The following is a 13,298-nucleotide window of genomic DNA, read 5'->3' as shown; positions in this document are numbered from 1 at the left end:
CTGCCCCGGAACAGGAAGTAACCTGTTCTGGGGCAGAGGGAGCATGAAAACGAAGAGCCGACAGGTGCGCGGCACCCCCCCAGTGGTGTGCACCCGGGGCGGACCGCCCCCCCCCCCCCCCCTTGGTACGCCACTGACTATGATTTGGATTATTTTTCCCAATGTGCATCACTTTGCATTTGTCCACATTAGATTTCTGCCATTTGGATGCCCAGTCTTCCAATTCCCATCGTCTTCCTGCAATTTTTCACAGTCCGCATGTGTTTTAACAACTTTGAACAGCTTTGTGTCATTTCCAAATTTAATCACTACTCTTTAATTTGTCGATTTGGCTCAGTACATCTTCCAGGTTCACTGAGATGTCTTTCAATTCCTCCACATTTTCACCCTTGACAACCATTTCTGGTACAGGTAGATCTCTTACATCTTCTTCTGTAAAAACCAAAGCAAAGAATTAAAAATGTATGGATCACTATTTTTTGATTGGATAGCAGCTTGTGGTGTTTCACCAGGTTCAACTATTTCCCCAATGCTGTTTAATATAATGATGCTGTTTTTAGGAAGGAAATTAGAGGGGTCATGGCCGTGATCTTTTATCTATGGTGATGATGTCACCATTTACATCCCCATTGATGGAAGGATCAAGGTTATTTTGGAGAAAGCTTTGAATATTTTACAACTGTGAGCCAATATCTTTAAGCTGAAACTGAACAGAGATAAGACAAATTTATGGTAGTAAGCAGTCCCTTTAAACCACTACTGGTGGAGTCGGTGTTGATTGAGTGCACTAGTTATAGAGTTGATAAAAGTTTGCGAATTTTTGGATGTAACCATAGATAGTCATTTGGTATTTGATACATATACGTTTAATCTGTAGTTACAAACATTTTTAAACGATGCGGAAATTGTGTAGAATCCATTCTTATCTTGCCACTGAAGCATTTCGTTTGGTGGTTCAGTCATTAACATTATCTCACATTGATTATTATAACATTATGGGGCCCTTTTACTAAGCCATGGTAAAAATAAATGGAGCAATAAATGGGCATACACTAATATTACAATTAGAATGTAGCTATTTACTGCCTGAGTCCTTAACCGCCACCTATTTAGAAGGCGGTAAGGGCTCACGCGCTACTCATGTGGTAATTAGGCAAAGCATGGCAATGTGGCTTTCTACCGCGGGAATCTGCACATGCTAACTTTGTGACTACCACCGGACACCCATGCTACCCTAGCAGTAGGGTCAATTTGGTGTGCGCTACCCTCATGGTAGCCCTATTGAGGCTTAGTAAAAGGGTCCCTATGTAGGCTGTAAATAGGAGGTTGTGCGTCTACTGCAGTCCATTCTATAGACAATCTAAATATGAGCACATAACACCCACCTTTTTGAAGCTCCATTGGCTTCTGGTTGAAGCCCGCTCTATATTTATGTATTTTAAGTTACCGCATTCTGTGTGGTCTTTCACCAGGGTATTTGAGAGTTTTACTTGATCTGCCAGCCCAGAATACTGTTAGCAGTACTAGGGGCTGCCTCCTTCTTCATTTTCCCTCTTGTAAAAAGGTTGTCTATAAATCTATGCAATCTTTTCTTATCTTGCAACAAAATGGTGGAACTCTATACCCCCACAAATCAGGTTGCAAAATATCATTTACAGCTTTCGCAGAATGTTGTAAAACTTTCTAAACAAAAAAAGGTTTCAACAATAGGAAGTGACCTTTTTCTACATATTTTCTGTCTACTTATGCTCTGATGATGTTATGTAAACCACCCTGAACTCAAGAGGTGGGGTATAAATGTCAGTCTCTCTGCTACGGCCTTGTCCTCCCTGAGTGCCCCTCTTGTTCCTTCATGATCTAACAGTCCCACATATTCCATCACAGGCTTTCTGCTCCTGATGTACCTAAAAAAGTTGTTTCTGTGACTTTTGGTCTCTGCGGCAAGTTTCTCTTCATATTCCTTTTTAGTCTTCTTCATCAATGCTTTCTATCTAACTTGCCAGTGCTTACGTTGCTTCTTATTTTCTTCATTCGGGTCCTTTTGCCATTCTTTGAAGGATGTATCTTTTAGGATGTGTCATTTCATGGCTTTCTTAGGACTTCCCTACACATCTTGGTATCCATTTCTGCACTTTTCTTTTCCTCTTCTTTACAAACCCTTCAATGGCTAGTAAGCTCTTTTCTTCCCATTGTTATATTTCACTCTTCCCTATTCCCAAAGGAAAAAAAAACAGTCTGAAAGCTGTGTGGAATGTTTGGTTGTTATGGGATTCTCCAGCAATATATTCCAGAGGTGTTTATTTGATATTCTATGTTCCTACCACACAGTTATAACAGTGGTTCTGTAAATCTCTTAATAAAATATATTTTTTATAAAGAAAATCTTTGTTTTATTTGTAGATGATGTAGAATGCACAGTATCTACCTTCTGAAAAGGCTCTAGCTTCTCCTTAGAATTTCACCAGCATTTGAAAGCAGCAAACAGTTGTTGCAAATAAGGGCCAGATGTACAAAATATGTGCCCCTAGACTAAAAAAAAAATGGGAAAATCCCTTTAGGACATCTGCTTCCACTTTGAATTTCTGCATCTTAAGCCAATCTTGCCCCCCTGTTTACAAAGCCGCACTAGCAGCTGCTGGTGTGCTAAAGCCAACACAGCCCGTTCACTTTGAATGGGCTGTGTCAGCATTGCTGCGTAGCTTTGTAAACAGGGAGATTGATGCTTTACACTGTGCAAAAGACATTTTTCCACAGTGAGACAAAATTCCCAGCAGATGTCTCATATCAAAAAGACTCCATTTCTGTCAGATTGTCCCATTAACTCCTCCAGCTGCATACAGAAAGAGTGCCCGTTTCTTCAAGAAAAGTGGAACATATAGACACATAATGGGATAAAAACAGGGCATAGAACTAGTTTCTTCCTACATTCGATTACTGAAAAATTAATCTTTCTCTGAAGTTAATCTCAGAGCTACCTACTACTCCCACTCCAGCATCTCAAAAAAAGATATAGTGGAATTAGAAAAGGTGCAGAGAAGGGCGACAAAAATTATAACGGGGATGGGACGACTTCCCTATGAGGAAAGGCTAAAGCAGCTAGGGCTCTTCAGCTTGGAGAAAATGCAGCTGAGGGGAGATATGATAGAGGTCTATAAAATAATGAGTGGAGTTGAACGGGTAGATGTGAAGCGTCTGTCCATGCTTTCCAAAAATACTAGGACTAGGGGGCATGTGATGAAACTACAATGTAGTAAATTTAAAACGAACGGAGAAAGTTTTTCTTCACTCAACATGTAATTAAACTCTGGAATTCGTTGCCAGAGAATGTGGTAAAGGCGGTTAGCTTAGCTGAGTTTAAAAAAAGGTTTGGACGGCTTCCTAAAGGAAAAGTCCATAGACCGTTATTAAATGAACTTGGGGAAAATCCACTATTTCTGGGATAAGCAGTATAAAATGTTTTGTACATTTTTGGGATCTTGCCAGGTATTTGTGACCTGGATTGGCCACTGTTGGAAACAGGATGCTGGGCTCGATGGACCTTTGGTCTTTCCCAGTATGGCAATACTTATGTACTTATGTAATTATAGCTAAGGATCTCTGGATCTTGAGGGCCACACATCATATTCATCAAAATATTATGTCTTAACTGATAATTTTCTTTCCTTTAGTCGCAGCAGATAAATCCAGAGACTTGTGGGTTATGACCATCTACCAGCAGGTAGAGATAGAGAGCGCTGAACTGCACTGTCATATAGAACAGGATGCTCCCTGGCCAGTCAGTAGTTCTCATAACAAAGCAGAAGGAGGCAGAATTAAAACATTTCTCCTCCCCCACAGGGAAAAGTGTTAAACCAAGAATTGCAAACACATAAGCCACTGACAACAGTTCATCTAAAATATAAAAATGTAGCAACACTGTCCAAGAGAGAGAACTAACCAGTAGGAACTGTGTAAAACAGGGCGGGACTCTGGATTCATCTGATGTGACCTAAGGAAAGAAAATTATCAGGTAAAATATAATTTTTTGTTCCTTAGCATCAGCAGCATATGAATCCAGAGATTTGTGGGATATAGCAAAGCAGTCCTGAATTAGGGTGGGAATGTGACGCTCCCAGGTATAGTACTGATACTCCTAAAATATGTATCTGACCGAGGAGAGACATCCAAACAGAAGGCAGCAAGAATGACCATGGAGCCACCCTACAGGTGTCCTCCATGGAAAACAATCTGACTTTGCCCAGGAAGTCGTGGCAGCCAAAGTAGAAAGCTCCCAGAATCTAGCTGGAAGGGCATTACCTGGTAGCAAATACCTGGATGCAATAGTCTCCTTGACCCAGCAATCCAGCATGGCCCTGGAGTCCTCATTGCCCAAGAGTACAAATAAATGATCTGATGAACGGAACTCATTGGGCACTTCCAAACAGTGTAGACATACACTTTGAATGTCAAGCCCACAGGAAGAACAAAGGGTGATTGAGGTGAAAGGGAGAAACCTCCTTAGGAAGAAGAGGTGGGCCTGAGCACCCCATCCCCCCTTAGGAGAAATCTGAAGGATCTCGACAGAATGAAGTCGGGAGGCCAGAGACCCAGCCTGGAATGACACCAGGATTCATGACTAATACCAGGTTACCCCAAATAACAGCACCTGGTAACTTGAAAAGGGAGAGCCTGCCCCAACTAGAAGAACGTTTAGAGTGGTCCTCAGGAAGATGCCGTGCCTGTGAGTCATCCATTCACCCACGTTGCAAAGTCCTCACCAAACAACAGCTTGCCCTAAAACGGGGCCAAACCAGCCGCTATTTGAAGTTGCATCTGCCGCTCAGTGGTGCTGTCGTGAAATGCCTACTACCCACCTGGGGCTAACCCTGTGGCCACCTGAAGGGCCTGTCCCCAGCACTGCTCAGGTTCACCTGCTCCTTGTGCTCTATACTAGAACCCTTCTCCCCACTGACTGGTATCACTTGTCTCTGGGCAAGTCTTCCACTTTCAATTATTCCCCAGTGATTTCTAGATTACTGGGGCCACAGGGATCCCACAGTTCCTAGAAAACATCCACAGACCTAAACCACAAACCATCATGATTCTTAGTCTGTCCAGGACAACAAAGCCAGCAAACTAACACGTTTTATTGTCACAAAATTAGAACAGTGAACCATATAAAACAGATGGAAAAGTAACAGGCAATAACAGGTAACTGAATAAGGTTCAATATTAAAACTGTCTAAACACTTTGTCACTACCTGGGTAGTGCCTCAGAAGCTTCAGGAAATTAACTGCTCACAAGCATAGGCGCCCCGTATAAGAGGCTTGGGGAGGCTAAGCCTCCCCAGCCCAGCTGTGAGCTTCGCGGCGGCCCCACCTGCCTCCCTCTCCAAATGTACCCCGAGACTCCCGACGACGAAATCTTCTGCTGCCGCCGCTTCTATTGAGCAGCGCAGCGGCAGCCGCTTCTCTCGGAGCCAGCATAACAGAAGAAGAAAAAGAAGCGCGGGGCCGCAGCAGCGTTCAGACATGCACTTTCGGCTCTGCCGGTCTCTGCCCCGTGACGTCAATTTCCCGTTCCGGGGGCAGAGGACCGGCAGAGCCGACAGCGCATGTCTGAACGGTGCTGCGGCCCCGCGCTTCTTTTTCTTCTTCTTTCAGCTGCTGTAAAGAAGCTCGGGCCGGAGGGAGAGAACAGAACGTGTGGAAACGGTAGGAGGAGAGAGAAGGAGAGCAGGGGGGAGCCAGAAAGCGATAGGGAAAGAAAGAGGGGACATGGAAAAGAGCAGGGGAGAACCAGGGACATGGAAAAAAAGCAGGGGAGAGCCAGAAAGAGATGGGGAGAGAAAGAGGGCAGGAGAGAGAGAGAGAAGCTGCTGGGGAGAAACTGGGGGAGACCCTAGCTGTCAGACTGAGAAATGCTGGCTGGATGAAAGGAGGGAGAAAGAGGAAACATGCTGGAAGGAGGGAAGAAACTGGAAGGATGGGGTGAGAGAGGACATGCTGAATGGAAAAGGGTCAAGAGAGAGAACTGTCAAGAAGGAAGGGGAGATAAAGGAAGACAATGGACGGAAGGATTGGGAGAGGATAATGGGTGGAAGGATGGAGAGAGAAAGAGGGATGACACTGGATGGAATGGTAGGAGAGAAAGAGGGAAGGTACTGGACATGGATGGAGGGGAGGGAAGTATATGCACATGGATGGGGGGGAGTGAGGAGAAATGCTGGATATGGATGGAGGGAAAACTGTTGAATTTAAGAGCTGGATCAGGATACTGAAGGATAGGGACAGGGCTACAGATGGTAGACAGGACGCATAAGGACACAGGAGGATGGTGGACATGGTGAGAGAAAAAATATCAAATGGAAAGAAGACACTGCATAAAACAGAAGACACTGGGACCAAAGCAAATAGAAAAACTAAATGATCAGACAACAAAGGTAGAAAAAAGTATTTTATTCAGAATTTATTAACTGGAATATGTCAGCTTTTGGAAATGTGCATCTGTGATATTTTGCATGTAAGTTTCAATTTTTCTAGTATTGCTCCATGCTGAGTCTGACTTCTTGAGGTAACTTTCCAGTTTTGCCTTCATATCTGTTGTGTCATGTGGTTTTCATGTGTAATCAAGGTGCAGTATTCTACTAGTGTGTAGTATTTACAGCCCATTTTGGGTTTTTTTTTTTTTGTTTCACTAGGTTGTGTACTGGTGTTTTAGAGCCCAGTGTAATTACAGTGCTGCCTTTCCACGCATAAGGTTATAGCTCGTCCTGTCCTTGGAATTAGTGCTGTTATGGTTTGCTAAGGTTATGAGTGTGTTTTTGCACAAGTTTGTGTATAGTGTTTTGCAGTGGAGAGATTGTGTATTGGCCTTACTGAGGTGGCACCAAAACATCAGAAAGGGTTTTAGAGCCTAAATCATGGCACACTACCTCTTGAAGGATCTACATATAGTCGTTCATAAAAGGAGCTCATTGTGAACACTATCCACCCTAAAAGGGTGTTTTGTGGCTCTACATGAGAATTGTGATATTATGATCCCTTGTTTCATATTGTTGACGGTCTGCATTTTCCGTATGGGTGGTTTATTGGTTTATTAGGGTCTGCCCAGTGTTATGGTACAGTAAGGTTCTGAGTGTGTTTTTGCATAAATTTGTGCATAGTGTTTTACAGTTGAGCAATTGTGGTTAGGACATGCTTTGAGCAACCACTTTATTCTTTGACATATGATACATATTTAATATCTAAATGTAATAAAAGGTATTAATTGTGACTTATTTTTCCTTATTTTTTTTCTGTGTTGTCAGACAATTATGGATGTAAGCCCCACCCCTAACCCCGCCCCCTTTAGCCTCCCCAAACAGTTGGGCCACCGACCGCCTATGCTCACAAGCCTTGAACAGGGTCTCAGGACAGAAATGTTTTACCTCTGTGCTCCCATACTGAGACTAAAGATTTCCAGCAGATTCAATCAGAGCCCAGAGCATAAACACTGAGGGGCTTCTGACCAACAGAAGTGCAGATTACTTCTCCTCAGCTTAGGCGGGAAGAAGAAACTGTCACTTCTGTAACAACTTTACAAATGAAGGACAGAGACCATCTGCTGGGCAAACAAGGGAAATGCATATCATAAAAAATAGGTATACAATTTACAAGCAGGAAAATTTCCTGTTTCGAAATAGGTGCCATCCCAGCAAACGACGGCTGTGACTGCCAAAGACAGGTGCTAAGGCAAGACCCAAACCCAAGCATATAACGAAACTGCCAAAATGACTGCCCGGTCTGCACAGTAGGAAGTTCCCTGTAGACTCCTGGAATGAATCCAAAAATTTGCATCCAGACAAGTAGAGGAGTGTGGTAGCCGTGTTAGTCCACTCTTAAGGTTATCAATAGTAGTGCCAATATCATAGGAGGGACAAAACTACAAGCTGGATAATTACATAGAAAGTTTCAGACATAGGGTGAAATCCCAACTTTCCAACAAACAAAAGAGAATCCTGTACAATCTTACCCCACCAGAAAGAGCGGCCATAAGAACCCTACAAACTAACGAACGCATTATCATCAAACCCGCAGACAAAGGAGGCGCAGTGGTAATTATGGGCATACAAAAATACATTGAAGAGGAGCACAGACAGCTCTCAGACAATAAATACTACAGGAAACTAACTGAGGACCCCACACAGGATTACACAAAACAGCTGAAAGACCTTATCAAAACATTTCCTACACAAGCGCAACCTCACCTGAAGAAACTCATACCAAACCAGCCTGCTGTGGGCACATTCTACATGCTACCCAAGATCCACAAACCGGGAAACCCTGGCAGACCAATCATATCAAGTATTGGCATACTCACGGAAGAAATATCTGGATTCATACAACATCTTCATATAACAGCTTCATACAAGACACCACAGACTTTCTGAATAAATTGAAAAATATCAAGCAACTACCACCTAACACCCTTCTGGTCACGATGGCTGTAGAATCACTATACAGCAACATTCCACATGCGGATGGCATAGCTGCATGTGGAAGACTCCTAAAAAAATCCACACTGGACCATCAATACTTACCAGAAACTATTACAAAATTAATCAAATTCATTTTAACTCACAACTACTTCCGCTTTAACAATGATATCTATCTACAAATAATGGGCACTGCGATGGGCACCAGGACAGCACCCCAATATGCCAACCTTTTTATGGCTGAGCTGGAAGAGACATTTCTGAATACACACCAGACCAAACCTCTAAAATACTACCGGTACATCGATGACATTTTTATGATTTGGATGGAGGGTGAAGAAACTCTGAAACAATTTTATTCTGCCTTCAATACATACCATCCTACAATCAGATTCAAAATTGACTACTCCCCAGAAAAAGTCAATTTTTTGGACATCACGGTCTCAATCAGTGATGGCTGTATACAAACATCTATATACAAGAAACCCACAGATAGATGCAGCTACCTCCACAACTCCAGCTTCCATCCTTCACATACAAAAAGATCCATCATTTACAGCCAAGCCACAAGATACCACCGTATCTGCTCTGACCCAGGGGACAGAGACAGACACCTTAAAAGCCTGACTGCATCCTTCAAACAGAAAGGCTACAACCCCAAAATAATCTCCAAGAATATTGCCTCCTCCCTCAAAACACCCAGGGAGAATCTGCTACAGTACAAGGAGAAAAAATCCACAGACAGAATCCCCCTTGTAGTGACATACAATCCAGAGCTGGAAAAACTGAGGAAAATCATAAGAGATCTACAACCTATACTCCAGGAGGATGAATTACTGAAAGAGATATTCCCATCCCCACCAGTACTGGCCTTCCGACAGCCACCCAACTTAAACACAAGCTAATCAGAAGTAAACTTCCATCACAGACTGAAAAGGAACAGAAGAGCACACTTCCCTGTAATTTATCCAGTTGCAAACTATGCCAAAATATTTCACAGGACCCCAAAGTCATCCACAAAGGAAAGATATTCAACATAAAGGGATCTTTCACTTGCTCATCTTCCAATGTGGTATATATCATTCAGTGTAAAAAATGTAACGAAGGATGCTATATTGGAGAAACAGGCCAGATGCTTAAGACAAGATTCAATTTACATAGACATCACATGAACAATGCTGGTGCCAGTAGGGTTCCCACACCTGTTGGTCAACATTTTACAGGACCAGGACACTGTACCAGTGACTTCACAGTGAGAATCCTGAAAGGTAACTTTAAAACCATACAAGAACGTAAGACCTTTGAAGTCAGAATGATTGAATATTTTAACACCCAACAGAAAGGACTTAACAAGGATCTAGGGTTCCTAGCCCATTATAAACCATAAAGCTGTATGTCTCTGTTGATCACCCCACCCCTCACCCATCCTGTTAGAATATCAATGATATGCTTTGATGTCCCCATGCATACCTCCTACCCACCCCATCCTCCCACCCTGTCAGACTGTCATAGTAATGCTTGAATGTTTTCACTTATATACACTGTCAGCTAGCACATTTGCTTATTTCCGATCTGACGAAGAAGGGCAACCTTCGAAAGCTAATCAAGAAATGTATTAAGTTATGTCCAATAAAAAAGGTATCATCTTTTGTGAAGGGTAGATCAGTGGGGAGGAATGTTAGGGCTCTTTTGGCGTCTCTTGAAATTGTGGAGGCTGGGAAAAGGCCTTCTCTGTTGGTCAGTTTTGACGCAGAGAAGGCCTTTGATCGCGTAGTTTGGAACTTTCTGTTCCAGGTGATGGAAAGAGTTGGTATAGAAGGTATGTTTAGAGAGGCTGTGGGGGCGCTTTACTACAATCCCAGGGCGTTTCTTTGGGTGAATGGGGAGCAATCTTCACTGTTCAAAATCAGGAGGGGCACAAGGCAGGGGTGCCCATTGTCCCCTCTGCTTTTTGTGCTCGCATTGGACCCTTTGATTAGGGAGATCGAGTCACATCCAGAGGTGGAAGGAGTGACCTGGGGTGCCTCTTCATTCAAGGTCTCTGCATTTGCAGACGATATATTAGTCCATCTTACACAACCGGGTCGTTCATTGAGAGCCCTATTGGAACTGTTCCAGGAGTATGGGGATTTTGCGGATCTCCGGATTAACTACTCTAAATCCTTAGCACTAACAGCACACGCAAGTGTAAAGGGGGAATGGGAGTCTGGGTTCCCGCTTAAATGGGCGACGGATTTCCTCCCGTACTTAGGTGTGAGTCGCAATGAGCACGACCAAATTATATCAACTGAACTACACAAATTTATTAGATAAGATGAAGGGCCGGTTGGGTCAATGGGGGATGCTGCTGCTTACTTTACATGGGAGAGTTCACCTGTTTCGTATGGTGGAATTTCCCAAGTGGCTGTATGCATTTCAGGTGTTGCCTTTGCGACTCAGACAAAAAGATCTCAGCCAGTTGTATAGACACCTGCGGAAGTTTGTATGGAGAGATGCGAAGCCCAAGGTAACATTGCAATGTCTCTTTGGGCCATGGAGGGAGGGGGGTTTGGGGCTTCCGAATATGCGGAGATACAATCAAGCGTGTTTGTTGAGACACCTAGGAGATTGGATGTTGGGGAGACAAGATTACACACCACGTAATATGGAATTTGATTTCTTTAGGCCAACTCATCCGTATTATTTGTTACATTGTGCCAGAAGAGAACTACCAGAACATGTGCGCAATAGCGTACTACTGGGCCCACTGAGAGAGGTGTGGAGAGACCTCAATGGGCTGTGGGGACTGGGAGCAGATACATCTGACTTACTTCCGTTACAGGGGAATTTACAGTTTACACCAGGTTCTGACAATCCAACATTTCGCAGATGGGCAGAGCTGGGGATCACAAGACTTGAACACGTTTTGGATTCTGGAGGGAGGATTTTGTCTCTGGGAGCACTGGGGGTGGGCATTAGTCCGACACATCTATTTGCATACCATCAGTTGACACACTTTGTTAGATCCCTGGAGCCCAGTAAGCTGGAGGGAGGTCATGGGCGTAGATTAAGAGCTTTTATCAGGGATATCCCCAGAGACAGATTGTCCGTATCGGGCTTACAGAAAGCTCTTGGAGAGCTAGAGGGTGAAAAGGACATGGGACAAGTTGGTCAGAGGTGGGCGGTGGATTTAGAGCAACCACAGCTACAGTTGGATTTTCGGAAATTGATATCTCGCATTCCGCAGATTTCTGTCAATGCAGGATTGCGGGAATGCCAATACAGAATAACTTTTAGAGCATATATGGCTAAGAACCAAGTGTTTAAATTTGGAGGTGTCGAGGACCCGTTATGTTCCAAGTGCAAACGGGGAGAAGGCACGTTCTTTCATTCTCTTTGGAAATGCAGCATGATTCAGATCTTTTGGAAACAGATATTCAGATATCTGGAATCCCTGGTGATGCACAAGATTCCGTTTTCACCCCTGGGAATAATTTTGGACAAATACGAAGTATTCAGAATTTGTGGTAGAGGGGCTCAGCAGCTCATACGCAAGGCCAGCATAGTGGGGAAAAAAATTATTATGGGTGCATGGAAGAGTGAGAAATCTCCAGAATACTGGCATTGGAGGAACAAGTTTCATGAGATCATGGTTATGGAGCGTAGGGGGGTGGGATCCTTCCCTAAGAGACGAAAGGCATTTCTGGATATTTGGGAACCATATATACAGTCGCTGTCACCTAGGGCACGGAGTTTAATATTAAATAGGCTCTGAACATTTTTTTATTTATGATTATTATAATTTACTTAGTGTTTGTGATTATTTATATATATATATTTTTTTCTCATTTATATTTTCTTCTTGCAAGCTAGAGGGTTCCCTAATGTGAAAGGGGACCATAGGTTCATAGGAAGAGGAGGGTGGTAGTAGTGTAAGGTCCCATTGTATCCATAGTCATGGTGGTGGGCCATCAGAGTCAAGGTACATCGCTGTGTTGGTAACAAGGGAGACTGTTTCAGGGGGGGCCTTGCCTGAATCCTATTTCAGGCAACCGTAATGTAAGCTCCTCTTGCTTAATAGTAGATTAACAGGCTACGGTGTAGCCTGGGAAGTTCAGCGAGAGGGAGCTAGGAGTCAGTTGTTGTGTTGATACAGATTTGTTGTTTAATTAATAAAGGGGATAACTGGGAGGGGGAGGGTGGAGCAAGGGAAGGCTTTTAAAGAGGGTTATTTTGCAGTAGATGTTGCAGTACATAGTTACCGACATGTTCTTCTATTGTGTTCTTTGTGGGTACTACAGTATCAGTGGATTTTATGCGATATATAAGAATTATAGCCTAAATGGAGGTTTAATGAGTAGATTGAACCATAAGATAAGGGAATGGGAGGGAAGAAAATTAAATTCATGATGACAAAGCAAAGAAGCACTCTGTGTAGTTTGACAAGTCGGTGTTACGCACTGATTCTGAATAGAACTGTTTAATTTCTGTATTTTGTTGTTCATCAATAAAAATGATTCAACTAAAAAAGGTATCATCTTATTTTCTTTTCCATGTTTTATTTTGTTTGATTTCTATTGATAACCATCCAGACAAGGAATGCCCTAGCAGAATTCAATCTACAGAAAGAGCAGACTGCTGAACTGTTAGAGGAAGGTAGCGCTGAATTCACCATTTGAGGCTGAGTTTGCCTTGGATTAAGAGATGGAGAGGAACAGCTGAGAAGGGATCACTGACATGGTCTGATATGGATTCTGACTCATGGAAGAATGTCCAAGATAAAGGCAATTTCCCCCATAACTTGTCCATAACCTTCCCTACAACCTGGTAGGGAAAGGAGAACCTGACTTGGGTAAGAATCTT

This window comes from Microcaecilia unicolor, chromosome 12, assembly GCF_901765095.1.
Source record: "Microcaecilia unicolor chromosome 12, aMicUni1.1, whole genome shotgun sequence".
NCBI lineage: Eukaryota > Metazoa > Chordata > Amphibia > Gymnophiona > Siphonopidae > Microcaecilia > Microcaecilia unicolor.
This window is presented reverse-complemented; position numbering follows the sequence as displayed.